The 11,508-nt window shown below is 47.1% G+C and overlaps 1 long non-coding RNA gene across 1 annotated transcript; it reads right to left on the bottom strand.

Annotated features, from left to right (window-relative positions):
* Positions 1-1,849: 1,849 nt before the first annotated feature.
* On the bottom strand, positions 1,850-5,067 carry LOC142496446 (uncharacterized). The gene is made up of 4 exons (XR_012801993.1): positions 4,421-5,067; positions 4,060-4,162; positions 2,332-2,385; positions 1,850-2,235 (listed from the first exon to the last, which is right to left on the bottom strand). It is a non-coding gene; the product is annotated as an uncharacterized LOC142496446 (long non-coding RNA).
* Positions 5,068-11,508: the final 6,441 nt, after the last annotated feature.

Genomic DNA, 11,508 nt, shown 5'->3' with positions numbered 1-11,508 from the left:
GGGAGCAGGGGGTCCCCTGACCTGAAACCAACGCGGTTCAGCTTCGGAGACCCCCTGCAAATCTACACTATGAATAAAAATTTATTTTAATTGTATTTATTTATATTCATTTATTTATTTAGTTTTATTTATTTATTTTCTGTGCGGCTGCTGTGTGTGAGTTTTTTTTATTGTGGGTAGCGGGGGTGGGTGAAGGGGGTATTAGCCCCAATGGTGGCTGTTTAGGGCTTGCGGGGGGTAGCGGGAGGGGTTAACCCCTTCATGACCGTAGCGGTATTAACTGCTACGGTCGTGAAGGGGTTAAGTGCACCCGCAACCCCCCCGCAAGTCCTAAACTCACACCAAGGGCCAAATACCCCCTTCACCCACCCCCGCTACCCACAATAAAGCGGGCACGGTGGGTTAACCCCTTCATTGCCTTAGCGGCTATACGCTATGGTAATGAAGCAGCATTTATGTATTTTTAATAATATTGTGCAGGAGCAGGGGGTCCCCTGAGCATTAATTTCTGGCTCAGGGATCCCCCTGCTCACTGTACAATATTATTAAAATACAGAAATGCTGCTTCGTTACCGTAGCACATAGCCGCTAAGGTAAGGAATGATTCTTTATTTATATATGTTTTTTATTCACAGTGTAGATGTGCAGAGGGTCTCCGGAGCAGAAACATTTTGGTTTTAGGTCCGGGGACCCCCTGCTCCCCGAGATACAGGCCCCTTTAGGGGGTGCCGGTATCCCTCTGCTTGGTTTACATGCCGCGGTCACGTGATCGGGACCTTTAAATGCAGAGGGATACCGGCACCTCATAAAGGGGGCTGTATCTCGGGGCGCAGGGGGTCCCCGGACCTGAAACCAACGCGGTTCAGCTCCGGAGACCCCCTGCACATGTACACTATGAATAAAAATGTATTTTAAATAATTTTTAATGTGCAGATGTTTGCGCAGAGAGAGCAGTGGATCTCTCTCTGCTGCAAACACATCTCGCCCCCGCCGGCCCATAGTATCATTTATGTGCATATACAGTACTGTATGTGTAAAGTACTGTATGTTAGGGGTTATAGGGGTTGTTGTTATACAGTATACAGTATATATATATATATATATATATATATATATATATATATATATATATATATATATATATATATATATATATAGTCAGATAAGGCAGTTGGCACTCCAATAGGTGCTGGTAAGCCACAGGTGCACGTCCCATATAGAGAATGTAGTTATACGTTATAAAATGGATACCCCTGAGGAAGGTCCCATTCTGTAGGACCGAAACGTTGGGTTTCTGGATGTATTTTTGCTTTCACTAATACACTTTGATTTTCAACATTGAGTGCTGTCTCTTGTTTACCTATCCTTGGAACGGTAACGTATAACTATATATATATATATATATATATATATATATACAGTATATATATACTGCATTATATTTCATGAATTTATGCCATCTGGCGGACACGCGAAGCATTGCAGCCTATTAAAATCCAAATCATTATCAATAAACACATCAACCACGCGTCAGCCGGGCATGACCCTGGCTGGGAGCCCGGCATGCTCCGGGTGAACAGCATGGCATTCCAGGAACATGCCAGATACAAACCGGTGATTACTTCGAATAAAAGCTGCCGGAGCAGTATTTATTCTTAGTGAAAAGTTACTGTAGTATTACACTCTCATCCGATGGATCTACGAACACACATTGTACCCAATTCATTTCTCTAACCGAATGTATCTACAATCAATCATATGCGAGGAATCGGATAAATGACCATGTGGAAGGATAGAGGTGGGGGAATGCCAATAGAGAATCGGAGAGGTTCCCAAACAAGATCTCAAGTCAACGTAAGTGCAATTTAATGCACATCAGTGCCAGATGAGTACAAAGTTCAACCACAGAGGGTAGAAGTGCATCAGGGAGACCTACAAAGGAGAGACACACATAAATAAAAAGCTAGTGAGACCCAACATGCCAGGGATACCACAGTGCAATCACAGGGTACAAGCTGTGATGGTGTTTGTCAGTTCAGGAAGCATACCCGCAGGGCTGAGGAAGGGATGTAAATTAACCGACCAGAGCCCAGGGAAAGAACCCCTGTTAGAGTATCCATAGTCCATAAGCAGACAGGAGGTCAGGGCTGGTGGCAGTGTTGCAAAGTCCAGGCAATAGGTAAAGAGTCAGTCATAAAAGAAAAGGATTCCCCAGCTCATGGTTCCACTTTAACTCTGGGACACATGAAAATAAAAAAGGAAAAACCATAATCAGAAGTATTTAAAATGCAATAAAAAACCTTGATTGAACTTGATAGGAAATACACTTACAGTACATAAAATAATGCCTCTTCAATAGGGATAGGGGAGACATCCTGGTGATTCCTCAAAATTGGAGAAAAAAAACAGATATAGTGTAACACCATTTTATTAACAAATACAGGCATACCCCGTTTTACATACACCCACTTTACGTACACTCGCAAGTACGTACATTTTTTTTTAGTTACACCATACCCCTGTGTACGTACACGTGCTTCACGAGTACGGACACCAGGGGGCGGCGTGCGTGCGCACCTCCAATACAGCAACCTCCTTCATTGTGGTCCCTAACTGAGTGGGAGTGCAGTTAAAGGGTAACGGGGAACGGGGCCGGACGGCAGGGGGAAGGGGAGATCGGGCGTGCCATCAATCAGCTGCTATAGCAGTGATTCCGCCCGCACTGCAGCTCCTGGCTTTTCTCCCTCCGTTCTCCTCCTCCCTCCTCCCTCCTCAGATCTCGCTCTAGTCTCCTGCTGCTGCTGCTGCAGCAGAACGGAACTTTGCATGTGAGTTACAGGCTACGGGGGAGGAGGAGGTCCTCTTCTACTGCATTCTGTGCTTGTGTGTGTGTCTGTGTGTGTGTGTGTGTGTGTGTGTGTGTGAGTGTGTGTGTGTGTGTGTTTGTCTGAGTGTGTGTGTGTCTGCCTGAGAGTGTGTGTGTGTGTGTGTGTGTGTGTGTGTGTGTGTGTGTGTGTGTGTGTGTGTGTGTCTGAGTGTGTGTTTGTCTGAGTGTGTGTGTGTCTGCCTGAGTGTGTGTGTGTGTGTGTGTGTGTGTGTGTGTGTGTGTGTCTGAGTGTGTGTGTGTGTGTGTGTGTGTGTGTGTCTGAGTGTGTGTGTCTGTCTGAGTGTGTGTGTCTGTCTGAGTGTGTGTGTGTCTGTCTGAGTGTGTGTGTCTGTCTGTCTGTCTGAGTGTGTCTGTCTGAGTGTGTCTGTCTGAGTGTGTCTGAGTGTGTGTCTGCGTGTGTGTCTGCGTGTGTGTCTGCGTGTGTGTCTGCGTGTGTGTCTGCGGGTGTGTCTGCGGGTGTGTCTGCGGGTGTGTCTGCGGGTGTGTGCGTGCGTCTGCGTGTGCGTGACTGAGTGCGTCTGCGTGTTTGTGACTGAGTGCGTGTGCGTGACTAAGTGCGTGTGCGTGCGTGATTGTGTGACTGAGGGAGTGCGTGCGTGATTGTGTGACTGAGGGAGTGCGTGAGAGATTGTGTGACTGAGGGAGTGCGTGAGAGATTGTGTGACTGAGGGAGTGCGTGAGAGATTGTGTGACTGAGGGAGTGCGTGAGAGATTGTGTGACTGAGGGAGTGCGTGTGTGACTGAGGGAGTGCGTGCGTGTAAGCCAAGCTGATCAAGGACCTGAGTAAGGCCGTGCGTATAGTGCCGGCGATGCCGCCCAAAAACAGACACATTGCCGCCGCCGCGTGCGCTTATAGTAAGCGCGAGAGCGGCAATGCGACGGAGCGGACTTTGGAAGCCGGGAATATTTGATTTTCAAGGGCTGTCACCTCATGTGACAGCCCCTGAACAAATCAAATGCCCGGGAGTCTGCGATGCCGCCGCAAAGCGAAATATAACTTTCGCTAGCGGGGATGGGTGACGTCGCCGGTCGCGGGCACTATACGCGCGGCCTACGGAAGCACAGCATTGTAAAACACTGTACTGTACAGTATTGTACTGTACTGTTTTCACCAAAGTCACAAAAAATAAGTCCCAAAAATATATCAGTCAGTCAAATAAATGCACCTCACCTTCATGCCCTTTCAGTAAAAATACTGTACAGTAGAAGATATGCCCTGTCCTTCATCATTCCGACATATTTTTAAAATAATTTTCCATTCATCCATGTTGTATCTGTCAGCACATAAGAAAAATCAGCTGACATTAAAGATTTTATTTCAATAAAGCCTACTGTATTTATTTTGGTTACAAATGCGTTATTACATCAGTAATGCACATATATGATGTTTACAGTACAGTACATGCATTGTAAAGTGGAAAAAAGGTAGTGCTTCACTTTAAGTACATTTTCACTTTACATACATGCTCCGGTCCCATTGCGTATGTTAAAGCGGGGTATGCCTGTACTTAAAAAAGAGATTGAAAACTCACAAACAGCCAGCAGTTTAAGGCTGCATACAGAATCCACAAGCCGTCCTCCAGAGTCCCTGGTTGTCAGTGTGGATCCCGCTCCAGCAGTCAGAGTGGTTCTTTGCAGGGATATAACAGCATTGAACAACAGACCGGAGAGAAAGAATCTAGTAAGGGCACTCTAAACACATAGGTGGTTTGTGATCACTTTAAAACATACACTTTATTCAAATAATTTAAAATAATGGGTGATAAAATAAGAATTAAACGTTTAGATCCTTCATATGAACACTGAATGTGGTGTTCTGGATCAATTAATGCTGACTGCATATATCCTCTATTAATGTATGTTGAAGTTTGGACCAGTGAGTATGGTGAGTCACTGTCCAAATGAACCAAAGCACCCTAAATGTCGCTGCTGTAACAGTATGTGCCAGTATAAACAATCCCTAATACGCAGAATATACAGCACTCTAGCATACATAAGGAACCCTAGCCAGGTCTGCCAAAAAACAGTGAGTTAGTGTGACTGGCTGAATGAATGGGATCCTGGCTAATAATATAGCTAGTACAGAGCTAGGAATACTGTAGATAGATGATAGAATATAGGGTTTGTATATAATCAGCTCAATATCACTGGCTATGAATATAACCCTAGGAGAAGTGATTATGAGTATAGGGAGCAAAGCAGTAAGTCCCTAACCACAATGTGGGTATAACATACTAGGCTCACATACATAGTAACAACGGTAGGGCTGACTCAGATCAGGTAGGTATAAAATATGTTCAGTGTCTCTCAGGTAGGTGGTGTGTATGATAACCAATCTATCTATAAGGTTTTAAACAGTACTGACCCAACACCAACTCTGTTGTCAGAGTTGATCTCTAAAGGATCAGTACTCAGTGAGAGGTAGGAGATAAATACATGGTAATGCTGAAATAAATAAACAGCTTACTGCTACCGTGTGACAGCAGGGAGAAGGGTATCTTGGTTCGTGTGGGCTCCCTATAGATCATCCGATCGCAGAGAAGCACCTAATGTGAAAATTAGCGCGCGGCAGTTGTTGACGAACACTGCCGTCAGCTGACTCATGTGTGTGAAGGAGTCCTGCGCGTGCACCCATCTGCCTATATTCCAGCATTGGTTGATTTCCTGGTGCTTGTGCACAGACCAGGTCTCTCCCTCGGCTGTTCTCCTTGCCGCAGCTTCAGTGCTGCCTCCAAACTGGGTGAAGCTGCAATTTCCTCAATACGGTGGCCTGTGATGCCCAAAATTTGTCAAACCGGTTTCGCCCTTGGCTTCCTCAGTGACAATCAGGTAAAGAGTCAGGGCAGGCAGCAGAAAGTGAGGTTGGGGTCACGGACTAGGGTCAGCAACAGGGATTTCAAATTATCAGGCTAGCCACAGCAACAGGCTAGCCTCTGGAACAGGGAAGCAACAGGGATGGCTCACGAAAAAGGAAAGCTCAGCATCGGCTAGACACAGCAACAGGGAAGGCTCACAAACAAGGAAGGCTCAGCTATTAGAATCCAAGGTGGCCAGGAACACAGGGTAGGCTCACGAACAAGGAAGGCTCAATTACTAGAACCCAAGGTGGCCAAGAACACAGGGAAATATATACAATGCTTGAACAGGTGCAGCCAATAGAGCAGGCTGCCAGTAATCAAAATGCCCACAGCAGCCAGGTAAGGGCGGGTTTCAGCCAAAGCCCGGACTGTAACCCTTACACAAAGTGTCCAAAAATCCATTTTTCATGGGTAATTGGAACATTAAGATCTACCTCAGCCCACAACGGTATATGTCATAGTCCATCCCATTGTGTAATCTTATAGGGTCAATAGACAGGAGAAAACAACTTGAACCGCTCTAAAAAAAAAAGCAGCTCATGTCCAACTCCTTATTCATATCAGCTGGAATCAGTGTGTTCAATCTCAAAATTCATTCTGATTCCTTTTGTAGCAGCAGTTTGATCTACTGCCCCCCCCCCCCCCTCCTCCAGTGTGGCTTCTCCACCCCATTAATGGCCTGAAACCTCAGCTGGTTAGCTTGGTGGCCATTGAAAATAATGTCAAATGAGAACGGCGCCTCCAATCACCCCTCCTTATGGCTGCCTTGTGTTTGACAATCCTATCCTTGACCATCTGAGCGGTCATTGGCCATTGGTCAATAAATGGACATTTAATCAGACAAATCACATACTTTGAAAGACAGGAATAATATTTTTTTATGTTATATTTAAACCCTTACTGTAGGTGTGAGAAGAAGCTATCTTCTATTACACTGTTGCACTGTGATCAGGAACACCATCTGTAAATGCCTAATTTGGAGGGTCTCAGAAATGTCTGTATTGGACCACCACCACTCAGATCGGCCCTTGCAAGCATATCATTCACATTCCTTCCCCTTTTATAAGAAAATAATGAAGGGGCTTGAATTAGATTGCCCAAGTCATGGGACAGTTGTGTCCAATCGGTTACGATGGTATTTTTAAGTTTCCCTCTTAGTGTATTAAACACTGAAACAAATGGAATCTCTGATAATATAAAGAAAGCTGATACAAGGGTTATTCAGACAAATTAAATGAGTTTATAACCCCTCAACACCTCTTTATTTGGTTGCTTAACATTAGTGTCCCGTACGGCACATCTCTGAGTACGTTACCTACTTACGGGACAAAGGTCAAAACGCTGATCTCTATGGAGCCCCCTTTTCACCTTCACAAAGGTTCCTCAAATGAACAATATCTCCCCTCAATCTGTTACAATACACCATCTGTCACAAACAGCACACAATTGAGCACGTGACTTAATGTAGATATGCAACCAGGGTTAATACACATGGCTAATCTAGCCAACTCACCTATCTCCTCCGCAAGGTACCTTCAATGAGTTAATATTAACCCCTTACTCAATTGCAATATATCTCTGACTCCACGAACCAAGAAATATGCAAAATATGTAATGAATATATATCTGCTATGGTAGTGAAGGGGTAAATACCTCCCGCAACATACCTGGAAGGCCTAACCACCCACCCTGGGGCAACTACCCCTTCATTCACCCACTCTGCCCCCAATAAACCGGGTTCTCATGTTTAACCCCTTCATTGCCTTAGCTACTAGCTGCTAAGTTAATGAAGCTGTTTTTATTTCAATTTGAATACAAGTGTGCAGGAGCAGGGGGTCTCCGGAGCTGAACCACATTGGTTTCAGGTCCGGGGATCCCCTGCTTCATGATATGGGGTGTCAGTATCCCTCTGCAATGTTTAAATCTGTCCCATCACATGACAAGGACATTTAAATGCATAGGAGATACCCCATCGGGAAGCATGGGGTCTCCGGTCCTGAAATTAATATAGTTCAGCTACAGAGACCCCCTGCTCCCGCACTCTAGTATTAAAATTTAAATGGGGATAGTCATCCCAGGGAGGCTGGTTAGGCCTCCGGGTGGTTAGCGGGGGAAGGAGGATAACCCCTTAATTACTATAGCGGTTACTAAACACTATGGTGATACAGGGGTTAGTGGCTAGTAATGGTCAGTGGTGAAGCTACTAAAAGCTCTACAACAGAGAGTCTCAGAAATAATATTGTAATATAGTGGACAACTGAGGTAGGCAACGAGGGGAAGTCAATGCGTGGGTGCTGAATAACAGATGATGGATAAGGTCTCTGAGGACAGCAAACAGACAATAAAGGAGCTCCAATGGACACCGCTACCTGGGATTGCTGTATGATGGAGAAACAATATGAGTACCTCTATCGATCCCTCTTGTAGCGCTCCTTGTCCTGTATTCAGCTGTCCTGCTTGCAGTGAAGACGTGGTGGTCTGAGCAGTCAGCTGCGCCTCCTCACATCAATGGCGTGGAGCTCACAAGTGCCGGTAGTGCGTCAGAGCACTTCCGGTCCGTCCGGTGAACGCTCCCCTCCCTTGTTGACGTGTTTCCACGGGGGAGAAAGTAGTGAACGCCAACACCCATCAGCCGTGCCCTCTGATCCTCAGTGCGTCTAACCAATCAAAGAGCAATAACGTGGTAGGAAATCCTTTCCTACCACGTTAGTGGCTAGTAGTTCTTTTTTTATTGTAAAGTTGCTGCCCACGGAGGACAAAGAGGAGGCAGAGGAAGATGAGGAAGGCCTTCAATCTATCAGGGATAAGTAGAACTTTAATTTACTTTATGCTGGCTAGCTAATGTTTTATTTTTAATGGGCAAATGAGCTATTGTTCTGATCTGGATAATAAGAATTTTGCCCATTATTATACTGTATGTGTGTGAGGTTGGGAGGGGGAGGGGGTGTTATTTTTTTTATTGTATTTCACTGTAATGTTTTTTTTCAATGGGGAAAACCACTTTTACCCATTCCGGTGTGATGTTGGTGGTACAGGGGTTGGCTGAAGGGGCTGGTTGCCACAGGATGGTGTTTAGGCCTTGCGGAAGGGTAGCACTAGGGGTTAACCTCTTAATTACCTTAGCAGTTGTAACCGCAAAGGTAATGAAGGGTTTAACTTTTACTGCAACCCACCTGCAAGGCTTAAACCACCACCCGGGGCAACTACCACCATCACCACTAGCCTTTACCAACAACAAAGGCGTGTCTGCTATTTAACCCCTTCATTACCTTAGAAGTTAGCTGCTAAATTAATGAAACTGGCTGTAATTTGTATTACATAGTGTCAGGAATCGGCGTTCTCCTCGCTTCCCACACAGGGCACCCCTCTCCGCAGGGAGCCCCTGGACCCACAAAACAATCCTGCCTTACCGTCCTCCACGGCTCCTCGCCCCTGCCGCCGTCGCGGGATCACTCCCCTCGGCGATTCCTCTGCTCAGCGCCGGGCGCGCCCACGCCCTCCTGCACGCACACCTACACGAACGCCAGCCTCAGACGTTATGTACATGCAGTCCTAGCTTACAGAGCACACGCCTAACAGAGCACTTTTAACCACTGCTCCTGCAGTGAGGCGTCGCCCCCAAGCATCACACAGTTCCATGCAAATCAATGATTACACTCAGCTGGGCTGTAACACCTCCCTCCTATCAGGGAGGACTCCTTGCAGTCCTCCAGGCCTGCCCCATTTTCCCATTGGCCTGTCCAGCTTTATTATGCCTGTGCTTCCCATCACTCGTCGCTCGACATAGTTCTGTATGGAAGCATTTGACTACTCTCTCAGTGACTCCTCAGGTATTGACGCGGATTGGACGACTACCCCCTCTGGCTCTCGACTTCGGCTCTACTTGGACTTCATGACTTCTGGCATCCCTATAACACGGCTTATACCTTCGATCATCCGCAACTCTCCTATCCCTGATCTTGGCAACGGCAATAACTACTCCTCCTCTACTACCGGTACCGGCAAGTATTGTCTTCATTACTATACCTGGCCTGGCAACACTAACACCACACTCCGGACGCGCTCCCTTTGCTGCGGGTGCGTGTATCCCTACGTCCCACCTCAGCACAGGGGACGGGTCTGGTCTGCGGGCAGCACCGGCGTAACATTATGTCGAGCCCACAAGATGCAGACCAGACCGAACTTCAACAGTTTCTCTCTAATCTGCTTCAGCATAACCAGGCCATGGCGGATCAAATTGTGACACTTACACGCCAGGTCGCAGTACTCTCAGACAGGGTACCGACCGCAACCCCGCCAGATGTAAGCCCCCACTCCGCAAGCGCAGTTAGCAGCTCAGATGTAAGGATTACTCCCCCAAAGCCGTATGCAGGTGAACCGCAAGATTGTAGGGGTTTCCTAAACCAGTGTGAGGTGCAGTTTGAAATGGCTCCCCATCTCTACAATACTGATCGCAAGAAGGTAGCCTACATTTATAACCTCCTCACTGGCAGTGCCCTGGCTTGGGCTTCCCCGGTTTGGGAGCGACGTTCTGACCTTACCCAAGATTACCCGGCATTTAAAGCCGAGTTTCAACAAGTATTCGATTGTTCCGCTCGTCGGGAGATGGCTTCTGTTTCTCTCCTCCAGATCACTCAGGGACGGCGAATGGTGACGCAGTATGCTGTGGAATTCCGGACTCTAGCAGCCGAGACTAACTGGGGACAAGAGGCTCTCGTCTCCGTGTTCTGGCAAGGCCTGGCAGATCCCATCAAGGATGAACTCTCTCGCCAATCCAGGCCGGATCAATTGGAGGTCCTCATTGATTTGGCTGTCCAAGTGGATCAACGTATCCAGGTACGCCGCTCAGAGCATCAGCGCACTCGTCCATAACTTTCAAGTTCCGTTCTCCAGTACTCCCAGCAACACTCCTGCACTGGAGTTGCCAGAGCCAATGCAATTGGGGGTACAACGCATCCGCACACCGATACGGCAGTTCCGCCACGCCGGTGGATTGTGTTTCTACTGCGGATCCATGGAACATCTGGTTCGGGAGTGTCCACTGCGTCTGGGATGGGAACACCCAGTGAGTACAGAGGGGCTCTCTCTGGGTGTAATGTCTCCACGTCCCCTTTCTAAAGGTGAACTCCCTAAGAAACTTACATTTCCAGTCTCCCTTTCAGGCGATAATTTCAAGAATTCTACCGCCGCTTTCATTGACTCAGGAGCTGGAGGAAACTTTGTGGATCTTGAATTCGCCAGGTTAAACCGCATACCACTCGGGAGAAAGAAGGTTCCCATCGCACTCGTCGGTATCGATGGACGTCCTCTTACCCCAGCCCACATCTCCTTGAGACGGCTCCCTTGCTTCTGTCCTCACATCTGCACAAGGAGATCTTAGTTCTCTATGCCATTCACGCTCCTGGGATACCCATCACCCTTGGTCTTCCTTGGCTACAGCTTAACAATCCTCTCATTGACTGGACTTCCTCTGCCCCCATTTCCTGGAGGCCGAGGTCAGGCGAGACTCATCAACTGCTGGCCAATACCTCTGTTCCCAAAGTTATTCTACCTTCCGTTTACCATCAATTCCGGGACGTTTTCAATAAGGTACAGTCAGACCTCTTGCCGCCAAACAGGACTTATGATTGTCCGATCGATCTAGTTCCAGGTTACTCTCTACCCAAGTCCAAGACCTACCCCTTGTCGTTACCAGAATCTCACGCTATGGATGAATATATCCAGGAGAATCTCAAGAAAGGCTTTATTCGTCACTCCAATTC

Source organism: Ascaphus truei, chromosome 6 (genome assembly GCF_040206685.1).
Source record: "Ascaphus truei isolate aAscTru1 chromosome 6, aAscTru1.hap1, whole genome shotgun sequence".
NCBI lineage: Eukaryota > Metazoa > Chordata > Amphibia > Anura > Ascaphidae > Ascaphus > Ascaphus truei.
Note: the sequence above shows the minus strand (reverse complement) of the source record. Positions and strands in the feature narration are given on the sequence as shown.